The sequence below is a fragment of the Rhinoderma darwinii genome (assembly GCF_050947455.1).
Source record: "Rhinoderma darwinii isolate aRhiDar2 chromosome 5 unlocalized genomic scaffold, aRhiDar2.hap1 SUPER_5_unloc_13, whole genome shotgun sequence".
Lineage (NCBI taxonomy): Eukaryota > Metazoa > Chordata > Amphibia > Anura > Rhinodermatidae > Rhinoderma > Rhinoderma darwinii.
This window is the reverse complement of record NW_027461769.1, coordinates 20,847-36,843: the sequence shown is the minus strand read 5'-3', so window position 1 is coordinate 36,843 and position 15,997 is coordinate 20,847. Positions and strand designations below refer to the sequence as shown.

General features: G+C 48.5%; 2 non-coding genes across 2 annotated transcripts; both read right to left on the bottom strand.

Annotated features, from left to right (window-relative positions):
• Nucleotides 1-2,968: 2,968 nt before the first annotated feature.
• On the bottom strand, nt 2,969-3,159 carry LOC142685286 (U2 spliceosomal RNA). The gene has a single exon (XR_012854791.1). It is a non-coding gene; the product is annotated as a U2 spliceosomal RNA (small nuclear RNA).
• A 7,128-nt stretch (nt 3,160-10,287) lies between these two features.
• Nucleotides 10,288-10,479, bottom strand: LOC142685299 (U2 spliceosomal RNA). The gene has a single exon (XR_012854801.1). It is a non-coding gene; the product is annotated as a U2 spliceosomal RNA (small nuclear RNA).
• Between the last annotated feature and the right edge of the window lie 5,518 nt (nt 10,480-15,997).

The window sequence follows — 15,997 nt, the reverse complement described above, 5'->3', positions numbered from 1 at the left end:
AATACCTGCTGATCTATTATCTAGACCAGTGGACCATACTGAAGGCCCTTTAGTCCATTCCTTTTCTAATGGCTTAATGTCCACATCAAAACCTATGCCACATTCCTGTAAAAACAAAATATCTGCCGGCATAGAACCCAAATAACTTAAAACTGCTGCTCTTCTCACCTTTCCTTTAATACTCCTTACATTTAAGGAGAAACATTTTAGTGCACTCATGTTCCTGAGTCACTACTACACATCCTCCGAAGGGTGACAGGTTCACCCTCTCCATCAGACTCCTGTAAGGCTTTCTTTTTACATCTTCCCTCCCCTTTGCCTTTCTTTCCTCCTGGCCTTTTAAGACACACGGTTTTATCCATCTCGTCCCCCTCTTCCTCCTCCACAATGATCTTCTCTTCTGGAGCTTCTCTTTTTCCTTGCTGATTCTCCTCTTTACTGGACTCCTGGCTTTGTGACGCCTCTCTGTTTGGACTCTTCTTCCTCTTCGTAGCCGGACCCTCCTCCTGCTGGACCGCACCTGTAAGGAAAGAAGAAACAAGGCTGCCTCCAAGGGGGTTTCCCCCCCCAGAGGCAACAACCTCCGGACTTTCTCCACTTGATATCTCCTGCTCAACCGGTAAATTTGGAGGTAAATTACTGCTGCTTAGGATGTCCAAAAAATTATTCTCTGTTAGAATGTCTTCTATGTCCTGTTGAATGGAGGTTTGTATTGCGGTCATAGATGGCTCAGAGGGACCGCTTTTTGCTGCTTCCGCATATGTTTTCTTTTTCACCCTTGCTGGACATGCCCCAAACAAATGGTCATCCTTCCCGCATAAATCACAGGTTTTTTTTAACTTGGGGCATCCTCTGGTAGTATGTTCCGCACTGTTGCAATTTGAACATTTTTGGCCAGATGGGCAACTCTCTTGTAAGTGTCCATATGACATACAATTCCTGCAGTAATAAGATTGACCTCTATAGAACAAACGTCCTCTGCTCTTACCCAGGGAGAAGAAAGCTGGTGGAGTTCTCCGACCTCTAGGATCTCCAGGATCTTCTTTAAAGACCACCACGTACTGCCTCTTGCCATTCCATACTCCCCACTTATTGGTCAATTTCTTCAGGTATCTCACCCTTGCACAGTATCTCAAGAGAAAACTTGTAATATCATCTTCATCAATGTAAGGGTTAAAAACGTGCACAGTTAGAAGCACTTCCTCATGCATATAAAGGAATTCCAATTTTATCCCTTCAAAATCCGCATGTTTTTCAAATTTTTGATAACGTTGGTATAAATTATGACAGTTCCCAATTGCATAGAAGGTTAGATCAAAAAAACCAGACCTGGAAAAATCCTGGAAACACAGCAGTTCCTCCGGTTGAAAAGCAAGATGACCCAGCAAAATCTTCTCAAAGATGTAATGATCGTTGATCTTCTCCCGAAATCCTTCCTGTATCCGAATACGAATGGTGTTTCGCAGCCGCACCGAAGCCGGCAAATCCCCTCGGTCCTCCAACATGATCCGCAGTTCCTAAGGGCAATAAAGAACAGAGATTTCCTCCATAGAGTCAATCCTGCGATCCCTTCTTAAATATCCATACAGCAGGATTCACCCCCCCCTATAGCAGCATGTGGCTTAAGACGATAAATCGCCGATGCCACAAGGCCGAAGGGGCTACTGTCCTGGTTCTGGACTGCCTAGTGACTAAACTACTTGAGCTTAGCCAAAAGGCCGAGAAGCGATAACCCGACCGGGCGGCGCGTTGCCCGAGCCTGCCCGATACTGCTGTTCAGCCCTTGCAGCGATTCAGCCTACTTCTAGGCAATTCCATGGGGCCCTGCAGGCTCACACACTCACAGCTACACGGGAGGTGAATAAAGGCCGGAGAGGAAGCCAGACAGGATTTGCTTCTTTTGCTTGCACCACAATGCAGTGCTGAAAGAGGAGGAATCTACATAAAAACGCCTTCCTGGCAACGCCCAAATGCCCTGCTGCCATGCAGATAAACACTGGCAGCGGCAGCCAGTGCATGCCCACAGCCACCCCTTGTTCCTTCACACCTTGTATCAGCTGTAATCCAGTCCAGTCCAGTGCTGCCTGCTGAGCAGCACTGACCAACACTGCCTGGGCCCAGGCTTTTATCTCTGAGGCCCCATTATGATGTCAGAAAGCTGGCTCTGGCTCCTCAGGGCTCCACTATGACACGTGCAAAGTTCCGTCTGAACTTTATATAAGACGGTGCGGCTCAGTCAGTCACTCAGTGTTGCCTGAGAGGGCAACACTGCAACAGCCGGCCGCCAGGCTGTCTTTTTTTGCACAGCTAGTTGCCTCCAGGAGGCCACAAGAGGGAGACAAGGGACTGCAAAATGGAAAATAAGCATCCACCAACTTTACAGACAACTTCTCCTTGCTCCTACAACCTCCATCCTTGCACAGTTTGTTATTCTTCTAGGTAACATAGTAACAAATCCAAATTGCTGCTCTCTTTGTAGGCAAGCAAGGCTTTGTTGCAACTGCAATTCTTACTCCTTCTTGAAATGTAGGGACGACAGTACATTCCATCACATCCATCTAGTGTACACAGGTAGGTCCATTGTGGCGGGCGGGCGGGCGGGCGGCTTTAATGGCTGTTTGCTGTTCCCCTACTCCACTCCACTATTTGACTGTGGTGCTGCATCAATCAGTGGCTGGCTCAGGTGCAGCTCTTTAACTTACCTAAAAGGGAGGGCGGAGAGAAGACAAGGAAGGTGAATGAGCTGTTCCAATGTGAAATGCCGGAAACACAGACACACAGACGACACAAAACAAGAGGTGGCAATGTATTCATTAATTGCATTTAATCAATTAGCTCATTATCACTCATGCATTGTCCAACAGGTGTTGAAATAATGGGATTAAAAGGGGAGATCCCTTCAGAAAGACAGAAACAATGGCAAACACAAAAAACACTTTTGGAATCTGATTTTAGTCAACACATAAGGAAAGGGTGCACCGGTCCTGGAAATACTGCAATAACAGGTCAATGCGTGGAGTGGACAGAGCAAGCTCTATTTCCATGTCCCTGTTCTAAAAATCCATTTAATATATGGTCCCCAGATAGGGGACGTATCAGATATTAAACTGATAAGAACAGATACTACACTTGATCTTAGCCAAAAGGCCGAGAAGCGATAACCCGAACGGGCCGCGCGTTGCCCGAGCCTGCCCGATACTGCTGTTCAGCCCTTGCAGCGATTCAGCCTACTTCTAGGCAATTCCATGGGGCCCTGCAGGCTCACACACTCACAGCTACACGGGAGGTGAATAAAGGCCGGAGAGGAAGCCAGACAGGATTTGCTTCTTTTGCTTGCACCACAATGCAGTGCTGAAAGAGGAGGAATCGACATAAAAACGCCTTCCTGGCAACGCCCAAATGCCCTGCTGCCATGCAGATAAACACTGGCAGCGGCAGCCAGTGCATGCCCACAGCCACCCCTTGTTCCTTCACACCTTGTATCAGCTGTAATCCAGTCCAGTCCAGTGCTGCCTGCTGAGCAGCACTGACCAACACTGCCTGGGCCCAGGCTTTTATCTCTGAGGCTCCATTATGATGTCAGAAAGCTGGCTCTGGCTCCTCAGGGCTCCACTATGACACGTGCAAAGTTCCGTCTGAACTTTATATAAGACGGTGCGGCTCAGTCAGTCACTCAGTGTTGCCTGAGAGGGCAACACTGCAACAGCCGGCCGCCAGGCTGTCTTTTTTTGCACAGCTAGTTGCCTCCAGGAGGCCACAAGAGGGAGACAAGGGACTGCAAAATGGAAAATAAGCATCCACCAACTTTACAGACAACTTCTCCTTGCTCCTACAACCTCCATCCTTGCACAGTTTGTTATTCTTCTAGGTAACATAGTAACAAATCCAAATTGCTGCTCTCTTTGTAGGCAAGCAAGGCTTTGTTGCAACTGCAATTCTTACTCCTTCTTGAAATGTAGGGACGACAGTACATTCCATCACATCCATCTAGTGTACACAGGTAGGTCCATTGTGGCGGGCGGGCGGGCGGGCGGCTTTAATGGCTGTTTGCTGTTCCCCTACTTCACTCCACTATTTGACTGTGGTGCTGCATCAATCAGTGGCTGGCTCAGGTGCAGCTCTTTAACTTACCTAAAAGGGAGGGCGGAGAGAAGACAAGACTGAAAGGACCCATTATCCACTTTACCTGCCCAGGACCTTAACCATCCTTCTTTTGAATTAACACACCAACACCTTCTTTATGGAAATGTGGAAGTGGCCACAGCTTTATTCTTATTTACAAACATCGGCATGAAGACATATATATATATTTATTTTTCTCTCCTCCTGAAATGCCGATGCTCCCTGTCTCCATCAGGCATGTAGGGTGCTACCTCCGTCTTCATCTGCCGTACTTTCTGCCAAGAAGGGGGAACTGAGAAACCTACTCAGTCCCCCGACCACCCCACCAAGCAACGCCAACCCTCTCTCGGCACCATCCAAGAGATCCAATAAAAAGATATCGAGCCCGATATCATTCAGATGCACTCCATCAGGCGCCAGCAAATCTGCATTATCCCCCTCCAGGGATTGGTGTCGCAACCCGATCCCCCCTATAGAGCGAATGAACCGCGACACCCGCACATTAATTAGCCTGCGCACTTTCTCCAACGCTGCCATGTTCCTCGCTCCTCGCCACACCGTGCGCGCCACTATTTCGGACCAAACTACCACGCAACGGGCGAACAGATCCTGAAAACGCGCCAAATCAGTCCGTATAAATGACAATAACTCAGCCATTTTCACTTGGCCGATGTCATTTCCACCCGCATGTATGATCAGGACAACGGGTCCATACGTGTGCATTGTAACTGCCACTACCTCTGGCAGTAACTGCACCCACCGTAATCCCCGGACACCTCTCCAATGGACGTCGGCCTGTGAGAGGCCCAAATTCGGACCTAATGGCCTTCGAACCGCTGCCCAATGCACATACGAATGCCCCAAGATCCACACTTGGGGGCGCCGCGACCCTAACAAAGAAATTAAGCTACATTCCGGTCAAATGAAGATACAGGCAGGATTAACATAACACTCCATATAAAACAAGGAAGGAAAACAGGGATGGGGGGGGGGGGAAAGGAGCGACTTTTATTTTTTTTTTCTTTTTTTTACTATGAAAACTTCCAGCTTACACATTCTTTAAAACCAAATCAGGTCGCACATATGACTTATAGCTATTAGAACGCCATCTACCCAGACTCATGATAGCCGCTGAATCCAAGCCCAAGGCATCCGCCTCAGTTGCCGCCCCTATCCTAAACGAATGTGTACCAAACTCACCCGGTGGCAAACCTAGGTACTTCAAACCGGCCTTAAAAATCGCCTCAAATTGAAAACGCGACATTGCGGATCCATCCTGATGGATCAAGAATTGAGCCCCGGGCACTCGGACCAACACGAATTCCTGGACCCATTTTACCGGGCAATACTGCCCCCCAATCCTCCCAATCGACAGCCAAGCCCCCCTCCCTACCATATCAGTTTGGACCCATTTTACCGGGCAATACTGCCCCCCAATCCTCCCAATCGACAGCCAAGCCCCCCTCCCTACCATATCAGTTTTTGACCGCCGCACACAGACCCTGAGAGAATCTCCCAACGTTACTACATCCGATCCGAGAAGACCACCGCTTGCACTTACGCTGTGCGGAACCAGCTCACTAACCCGTAATGCGGCAAAGAAAGCCAAAGAAAACGCCGCGCCGAACAAGGACACTTCATATTCATCCCGACACACAAAACATAAAACGGCTAGAAGCCGACCCAAAAGCGAAAAAGATACTGGCCGCCTCGTGTCCCTGGAACACGCCTCTTTTTTCCACCCTTTTAACGACTGCCGAACTACAAATTCTTTTGTAACATCTCTGCATCCCCACAATTTTAACATAAAGGCCACCCCTGCTAAAAACTTGCTCGCTGTGACCGCACTACCCCCTTCCTGACGTATTTGTACCAAACTTGCTAACGTGACGTCCAGGTGACAACCATCCTGTGATGGGAAGTTATTCCCCGCAATCTCCAACCACCGATCCCACGCTCTGCAATGACTCTTCCAAGTCGCCGGTACCACCGAACCCCTCAACAGCCTCATAAGTTGTCCTCGACCAGGGCCCATAAGTGAAGGGGGGGGGACACCCCTTCTGCCAAAGCTGCCGGGTGCAATTCCCGAAACCGGGACATCTGTGAACGAGACAAAGCATCAGCCATCACATTACGGACACCCGGAACATGTTTCGCACGAAACCACACATTCAAACGCAAACACTTCAAAACCAACCGTCTTAATAAAGCTAATACCGGCAATGAACTAGACGACAACCCGTTCACCGCATGCACCACCGCCATGTTGTCTGTCCAAAATACAATCCTCTTGTTCACCATCACGCTACCCCACAACTCTATTGCCACTATAATAGGAAACAATTCCAATAGCGTCAAATTACGTAAAACTCCCAAATCACTCCAATGCAAGGGCCAAGGGGATCTACACCAACTTCGGCCCAAAATTGCTCCAAAACCATCACTTCCGGCTGCATCCGTAAACAATTCCAAGTCTACATTAGACAACTCAGAGTCCTGACACACCGACCTCCCATTAAACGAACTCAAAAAAGAATGCCAGACAAACAAATCCTTCTTCATCCGAGAGGTTACCCGGATAAAATGATTTGGCTTCGAGATACCTCTAGTGGCTAAAGACAAACGCCTAGAGAAAACACGACCCATTGGAATTATACGACAAGCAAACACCAGCAATCCCATTAACGACTGTAACTGTTTTAACGTCACTTTTTTCGACCCCATGACCTGGTCAACTTGCGTCACTAGCCTTGCCAATTTATCATCGGGCAAGCGAAAAATCATCCGCTCGCTATCTATTTCGATACCCAAAAACGACAAAACAGTTACAGGACCTTCCGTCTTTTCTTCGGAAATAGGTACACCGAAACGCGACATCACCTGCCGAAACACCCTCAGCAACGTGCTGCACAGCCCAGAGCCCCACGGGCCTACAAAAAGAAAATCATCCAGATAATGAATGACCGAATCACAACCAGACTCCAAACGAACTACCCATTCTAAAAATGACGCAAACATCTCAAAGTAACTGCATGATATTGAACAACCCATTGGAAGGCACATATCCACGTAAAACCCTTTATCTAAACAACAACCCAACAGGTGAAAACACTCCGGATGAACCGGCAGCAAACGAAAGGCCGCTTCAATATCAGATTTTGCCAACAACGCCCCCTGTCCAGCCGCCTGTACCAGCCTTACTGCAACATCAAACGACGTATACGAAACCGCCGCCTCCGCCCTAGAAATACCGTCGTTAACAGAACCACCGCGAGGAAAGGAAAGGTGATGAATCAGCCTAAACTTTCCTCGTTCCTTCTTTGGAACTAAACCAAGGGGGGAAACTCGCAGATTCGTATACGGCGGCTCGCTGAATGGACCTGCCATTCTCCCTAATTCCACTTCCTTTGCCAATTTTAGCCGCGCAATGCCCACATTCTCATTGATCGACTTCAAATTGTCAGCCAATGACAATGTCGCAGAATATTCAAAAGGAATCTCAAAACCAAACGAAAACCCGCTAGTGAGCACCTCTGCTTCCCGTCTCCTGTGGTACCGCTCTAACCATGGGCCCATCTCGAGAACGTTCACCGGCGTTCTCCGCTGCGCCGGAAGGAGGTGCCTTAACCGGCTGCTTACCTCTCCGGAAACACCGGAGCGCCGCATGAGCGCCCCCACAGATGGAGCATTCATGTCGGAATTTGCACGTGGCAAAGAAACGACAGTGGCCCTCGTTGTAGAGCCAACAGGCACCCGTGGGCCTAGCGGCCGCAACTCCAGGGGCGGGGCCCGGCGCTGCGGCCGCACTGGGAAAGGGGCGTTGTTGCCTGCTCCCTTGCGCTAAGATAAGCTGCAACCATACGTCCGTTGCCTTCGTCGCCCAACTAATATCAGGCGACAAAGCCAAACGACGCCGAAATTCTTCATCATATCGCCACCAGGCCGCACCACCGTGCAGCCTGTGGGCGCTGAAAATTGTGTCAAAATAGACAAACAACTCGGCCCCTTTCCCAGGATAGCGTTGGCAAATAACATGAGCCAGTGTAGCGTAACACTGTACCCAGTTGCCAAATGTTTTCGCTACTTTCGCTTTCCTATCCGAACCTCTCTCAAAACCCCGCTCCTTGTCGACAGTCACCTGCTCCACCGAGACCAAGGACCAAATATCCACAAATTCATTCCTCCAAATCTTGTCCTTGATCTCAGCTGACAAATGAGTCCCGAGAGGAGCGACTCCACAAAACAATGAATCTCTAAACGTCAAACTAGCTAAAGCATTCTCTTTCTCAGACGGGGGCATAGCTCCCTCTGGTGGCACCGAGGGACACGATGTTCCCTCATTCACTTTCAACCCAGCCACCACGGCTTTTAAAACAGAAATCAAATCCGCACCCGCTGCATTAGATTTATTAAGCCATGCGTCACCGCAGGCCGACTCACCGCTCCCAGAGGTCCCACCGACTCCAGAGGGTCCTTCAGCCACTTGCCGCGGCACTGGAACCACGGCCTGCACCTCCTCCACCGGCCCGGCGGGAGGGACAACCTGGGACAGCTGCTCCTGATCCACCGACAAGCGCTGCACCTCCCGGCGTCGACTGCGTCTCTGCGGCCGTGATGATCTCCTCGACGACCTCCTCCACGATCCTGATGATGCGGACGTCGTCGCCGACGAGGAGGAGAATCCATCGCTGGAAGACAAGGAATACCGCCGACCACGCCTCTTCTCGTCACCTGACCTGCGACGTCTATGATGGCCGTGCCGGCGATGTCCTCCAGCCCGGCGTTTCCTCCCTCGCCTGGAACGCTCCCTTCTTGGACCTGCAGGAGAAAAAGATGACAAGGCAGGAGAAGGGCAAATAGAGTCCAAAACACCCTCAACCCTATCTTTCCTAGCACACTCCCCCCTTGGCCTTGACCCATGCTGACAGGGGCCCGGGGGGGACCGGGGTGGAGAAGCGACAGGCACCGCAGAAGCCCCCGCCCCCTGGCTGGCCTGCTTGCTCACCGCCCGCTTCCCAGAACCCGCCGCCATCTTCTTTTTTCGTGAGCCGCCATCTTGTGTCCTGGCCGCACTGCGCCTGCCAGGACTTCCCGCCCCTGTTCCCCCCGCCGCCAATTCAGGCTGCGTAGAGAACAGCACGGGGAAAGATGGCGCCGACCCCGGCTGCACACAGGCACCGGAAGCAAGTCCCAGCTCCTGTGAACATGCCGCATGGTAAGCGACCATGTCGGACCAGTTACCTGAGTCAGCCATATTCACCCCACTGTCACGATAGTCGACCGCTGCCTCCGCACCCGCATCAGCAACTCGAGGCGGGTTGTACCGTGCCCGTGCCGGTTTAACAGCCGCCCTCTTAACGCCATGGGGAAGGACGCCAGCGCGACGAGTGGGCGGGGGGAGGGGGGCACTATGTCGACCGACGAAGCACCCGTCGACATAGGCCTAGGGGACCTGCTGGGACCACCGCATGACTGTGCAGCAGTCACAGCACCCCTCATAGCAACGGGGCTAGGGCTCAGTCGAACCGGAGGGCGTGTAACGCGCTGCGGCCTACCTCGGGTAGCCGCTCCCGACTGTTCCGTGCCCCGCTTAGATCCTCGCTTCTCTCCTTCCTCCAACAGGGATTCCAGCCAGGCAGGTCCCTCTGACGCTACCCGCTGTGCCACCTTCCGACAACAGTTCTTCTGCCATCTTCTTGAAAGACCACGCTCTGAATCTCCACAGCAGCAGCAAAGGTGTTTCTTCCACTGCAGCTTGAAGGTAAGAGGGCTTCCTGCTCCAAACCCCTGCCTTATATCTTCTTAACCACGCCCCTCTTACCCCTTGTTGACCAATCCTGGTCCTGGGCATTATTTTAAACCGTTCCATCCTTTCTTAACCCCTTGCAGTCCCTGACACTCTCCCTAGGCGCTTCAGTGTCTGCAAGGAAGGTGAATGAGCTGTTCCAATGTGAAATGCCGGAAACACAGACACACAGACGACACAAAACAAGAGGTGGCAATGTATTCATTAATTGCATTTAATCAATTAGCTCATTATCACTCATGCATTGTCCAACAGGTGTTGAAATAATGGGATTAAAAGGGGAGATCCCTTCAGAAAGACAGAAACAATGGCAAACACAAAAAACACTTTTGGAATCTGATTTTAGTCAACACATAAGGAAAGGGTGCACCGGTCCTGGAAATACTGCAATACCAGGTCAATGCGTGGAGTGGACAGAGCAAGCTCTATTTCCATCTCCCTGTTCTAAAAATCCATTTAATATATGGTCCCCAGATAGGGGACGTATCAGATATTAAACTGATAAGAACAGATAAGGTTTCAACAAAGTTTTTTATTGGCAAAAATAATATATTTTACAGACTTTTTTTTAAGAATTGAAACCACAAGATAAAATCAATGGCATAATACATAAATATTCATACATTTAAATGAATACAAAAGAATAATAATAAGACCAGTAATACAGATGTTATAATAAAAGTACAGAACAATAGCAGGATAAAATTTGTACAGGGCATAAAAGACATAAAAGAATAAAACCATTTTTATTTACAATGTTATGGTATTCCACATTTGCAAACACCACATGGATGTTGCTTCTTTTACCCCTAGCTGCTTTTTGTCCCTAAGATAATAAATATACATTTCACTTAGGGCATATTTCACACAATTTTTAACGTCAATAAAATCATGTTTAAAAAGCAGAATGTTCCTAACCTTCCAGATGGCATTCTTAAAACAGTTTAAAATGATCCAACAGACCATTTGCTGTTTAAAACTTGGGCAGTTAAAAAGACCATAAAACACGTATTCAAATTTAAGATCTTTAAGACCGCAGGCCCATTTCAGCAATGGGCCTACCTTCCTCCAAACCTCCTGTGCATATGGGCAGTTCCAAAACAGGTGCATTACCGTCTCGTCGTCACCACACCTGTCTCTCGGGCACTTGGCTCTCGCCACCAGTCCTCGCCTATGCTGGAATTCACGGGTAGGGAGGCACTGGTGAACGATTGCCCAGGCAAGGTCCCTGTGCACATTTGTCATAAATTTCCCGAAAACGTTCCGCCACACCACCTTGGACCTTGCCTGTGAGAAATTTGAAACTGCCAGTGTATCTTCCTGCCGCCTACAGGAGAGTGACACTTTTTTCTGGTCCCCCAATATGTCAGGCCCCAATTCTTGGAGACCTAGGAGCCTGACAGTTTTTTCGAGCGCCGCATATTGTTTTGGGGGACACAGAAGCACAGGAGAATTCAAAGGGACACGAAACCATCGTTTAAAAATCATGCCCGTAGCGTACTTTAAAAAGTAGCTAAAAATACCATCAGAATTATACATTTTAAAACAGAAGCAAAAGTATTTAATGTAAAAGAAGTTAAAAAGGTTAGGAACATCTCTCCCGCCATTGTCCTTACATCTGTACATAAAATCACGTTTTAGTTTTTCCATTTTGGAACCCCATAAAAACATAAAACAGATCCTGGTCACTTTTTTAATATATAAAATTGTTGGAGGGAAAACCATAGCTACATAGAGCATTATAGGTAATAAAACAGATTTAATTATTAAAACTTTTCCCTCCATGGTGAGATTTCTCAAATTCCACATTAAAACCTTTTTTTCCATTTTGGCAATTACTGAATCCCAATTGGGTCTCCCATCGTTTTCTTGATTAAAAACAATTCCTAAAATTTTTATCTGATCCTGCTGCATGTTAACTCCTGGTGTCACAGAGGAATCCCATACACCAGTATAAAAACAGTCACACTTATCAACGTTTAATTTAAAACCAGAGGCTTCACAAAAAAAGCCGGTGTTCCTCAATGCCCTTCTCATAGAAGCGGCGTCTGGGCATAGGACGGTGGTGTCATCCATATAGCCCAGGATTTTTACCTGGTTCCCCCTTCCTCCAGGTATGGGCACGCCTCTGATGACTTTATCATCTCTTATTAGGGTGAACAGAGGTTCTATGGCACAAATAAAAAGGAGCGGAGACAACGGGCACCCCTGTTTCACCCCTGATAAAAGAGGAACACCTTTAGTTAAAAATCCGTTGATAGAAATTTGGCTAAAACAGGATCGATATAAAAGCTTAATACGTGTTAAAATAATTTCAGGAACAGCCATCTTTTTAAGAACCATAAAAAGATATTCATGGGAGACCCGGTCAAAAGCCTTCTCGAAATCTAAGGATAAAATAGCAAGACTTTGACCCCTTTCTTTAAAATACCAAATGATGTCACGTAAAATATTCAGGGACTCAGTAATTGACCTCCCAGGTACCCCACATACCTGGTTTGGATGGATTAATTTATGAATAAAAGGTTTAAAACGGATTGTTATTAGTTTAGCTAAAATTTTACAATCAACGTTTAAAAGAGTAATAGGACGCCAGTTTTTTAACTGGTCCTTCTCACCTTTTTTAAAAATTAAGGACACAATCCCCCTCCTCCAGGAAGGGGGCAGCTCTTCAGCAATAAAAACTTCCTTATACAATAAAAACATGTCATTCTTTAAAATTTCCCAAAAAGCATGATAAAATTCGATGGGCAGACCATCTTCCCCAGGAGCTTTCCCATTAGAAAAACTTTTAAAAGCAAATAAAAGTTCCTCCAAGGTAATATTACGGGATAAAACTTCCTGGTCTAAAATATCTAGCTTGGCATCAAGGGAATTAAGAACATGTTCTAAAAAGGAAGGATCAATATTTTTCTTGTTAAAAAGAGATTGGTAGAAATTAAAAGCAGAATTTAAAATGCCGACCATAGTGGTTTCTCCTTCAAGGTTTAAAATGACATCTCGTTTATCCATTACCTTTTTGAAGAAGAACCGGGAACACTTCTCGCCATCCTCGAGGTGCTTTACATGTGAATTAAAAATTATTTGTTTCCCTTTCTCTTCTATGGCATGTTTTATTTCAGCTTTAAGATTTAAGATATCATCATCAACATCCATACCAATCTCCTTCAATTTAAAAAGTACATGTAAACGTTTATTAAGAACATAAAACCATTGTTTTTTCTCTTTTGCTTTCTTCTTACCTGCTCGAATAAAAAAAGCTCTGATTTTGGGTTTAATGCCCTCCCACCAGTGTAGCATAGGCTGACTGGGCGCTCTATGGGACTGCCAACACTGGTAGGTCCGCACAAACTCCTCTTTAATGATGGGGTCCTCCAGGAGCGTGGTGTTTAGTCTCCAGGGACCCCTACAAGCTTTTTGCTCCCCCTCTAGCTCCAAGTGCACCGAAAGGAGCTTGTGATCAGATAAAATATTTGTTAAAAGCAAACATTTTTTGGGAATAAAACTGTTAGAAGTGAAAATAAAATCAATTCTGGAGCTCACTCTTCCATTGGACCAGGTGGGGCCTGGGTCTGCAGGCAAGAGTTCCCTCCAGCAATCTTTCAATTTAAAATCACCAATAAAATTCTTGAGCAGGTAAGAAGTACGGTCAATTTTTCGATTAAAATCCCCACCCTGCCGGTGTTCTCCATCTCGTACACAGTTAAAATCACCACCCACCAGCAGGGGGGTAGACCCAACACAAAACAATGGTAAAATTTCTAATAGTTCTGCCCTCTCCTGTTTGGAAGGAGGGGCATAAACGTTTAAAACACGAATTAAAATTCCATTAAAAAGCAAATGTATTAAAATAGCTCTGCCGGGCATGATTTCAGTCACTGTTTGGATGGAGATAAAACGACCTCGGCAGAGCAATCCAACCCCCGCAGAGCGACAGTCATTTCCACCAGACCAGACTGAGGGGCCTAGTTTCCAGTCCATCTTTAGATCTTCATATTCCAAGTCATTAGGGATTCCACATTCCTGAAGCAGGCAAAGGTCAAAGTCCACAGTCTCTAAAAATGAAAATAAAGCAGTCCTGCGAACAGGGCTCTTTAGGGACCTCACATTTAGTGAGGCGACTTTGATAGGAACCAACATAGTCTCAGTTTAAGTCAGAGTCCGAACCAGAAGAGTCGTACTCGGAGATCAGCTGCGAATCTGGACCCCCTTTTTGAGGGGTCAACAAATCTTTAATGTTGGTAGGGTCAGAGCCAGATACGTGGGCGGCTCCAACCCCCACACTGCTTTCATCGGAACTCCGGTAGGCAGCTTTCCTCCGAACTCCGGACTCCTCCTCCTCTCGCTGTCTCTTAGCAGAATGGCTCCTATCCATCTCCTCGAAGTCGCTCTCACCCATCTCTGGCCCCTGGCTGAAGATATCGCTGATGTCTCTACTTGGCAGCTGCACAGGGGCCTGTGAGGTCCCATCACTTTTGGCAACATTTGCCTGCTTACGGGGAGCCTTCATCGCAAGCCCCTCTACAACCGCAGTGGAGGAACTTTGCTCTGGCCCCCCTGTTGACCGGTAATGGTCAAAACGAGGCTCCAATCCAGCATGTTTGGGGGTTTTCTTAATGGAGCCCTCGTTTGACACAGAGTGTCTCCGCTCCATGCCCACACTCTTGGGACAGGCGTCAGGTCTTACCGCAGAACCTACGGAAGCACGACGCCTGTCGCTAACCACTGCCTCAACAGGGTCCACTGCAGGCGGAGCAGAGGACCCGTCTGCAGAGGTGCCGGTCAACTTATGTCCAGCAGAGTCAGAATTCCTCCTGCTCTGCCTGGACCCAGTGGAATCCCTGTGGCCGTCCCTCGAGGCTGACATCGGTGGGCCCCCCGATGGAGCTGTGAAGGATTTTGGCCTGGACCCCTCAGTCGTCAATGCTCGTTTTGGGGCATTACCAGCGGCGTCTGCACATGTTGCAAACTGCCGCTCTGGCCCTGGTCTGGGTGGCCCAGACTTCGCTCTGCGGGGGCAGTCTTTAAAAGCATGCCCAGTCATGCCGCACAGATTGCACAACACCTCGGAACTGCATTTTGCCGCCACGTGTCCAACCTGGCCACACCTGTTACACTGCACCACATGGGGCCGGTCACAATGTTCTCTGGTGTGGCCATATCTCAAGCAGTTCCGGCAGGCTATTGGCATCTGGGGGTAAAATAAGAATCCTCGATTCTTCCCAATGGCAAAGTTCTGGGGTGGGTGGTGAAAGCCTCCAATGCCATTGGGATCCTGGCGGAACTTCACCCAATACTTTCTTTTCCCATTCCAGAAGCTCTGGGTATTCAAGATCTTGTGTGAGAAGCGGACCTCCCTGCAGTAACGACTGAGGAAGGTTTCAATGTCACACTCTGGGACAAATGGACTGAACATACATATCACGAGCGGGACCTCTTCCTCCCCGTAGAGGAATAAAAAGTTCAGTCCATTTAGCCGCTCCTCACTCTGGCCCGCATCAGATAGTTTCTTGTGCATATTCTCGCAGCATGCCGCGGCCGTAAAGGAGATGGTGTACCGACCGCGGCTTTCCTGGTCATTGAGACACAGGATGTCCGCCCGCTTGAGCCCCAGGAAGTCCAGCAGAATCACCTCCACAATGAAGCGAAGGTTCTTCCGCTGACGATGGCCTTCTTCCACCTCGATGCGGACGGACTGGCGCAACCGGGTGTCCCCGGATGCGAAACCAAATGTGAATGGCATTTTCAGTGCCTGGGGGCTAAGCCTGTCCCTTATAGCAGCAAGGGCTCAGATTCCACAATTAAGTGAAACCCTCCCCCAAGGCCAAGGATTAGGGTACCCCAGACACCTACGATGCCCGACAAAACGCCCTTGGAACGCTCGTTTAATGACGCCTCAAGGCCGGTTGACCTCTTGGAAAAGGCGCGATCGCCACTCGTTGTCCGGGGGCTAAGCCCACTCCCCAAATAGCAGCAAGGGGGTGAAGTCTCTCTGTGAAAAGAGACGATCCCCCAAGGCCAAGGAGCAGGGTACCCCGGACACCTCCCAACAAAACCAGATGCAGAAAT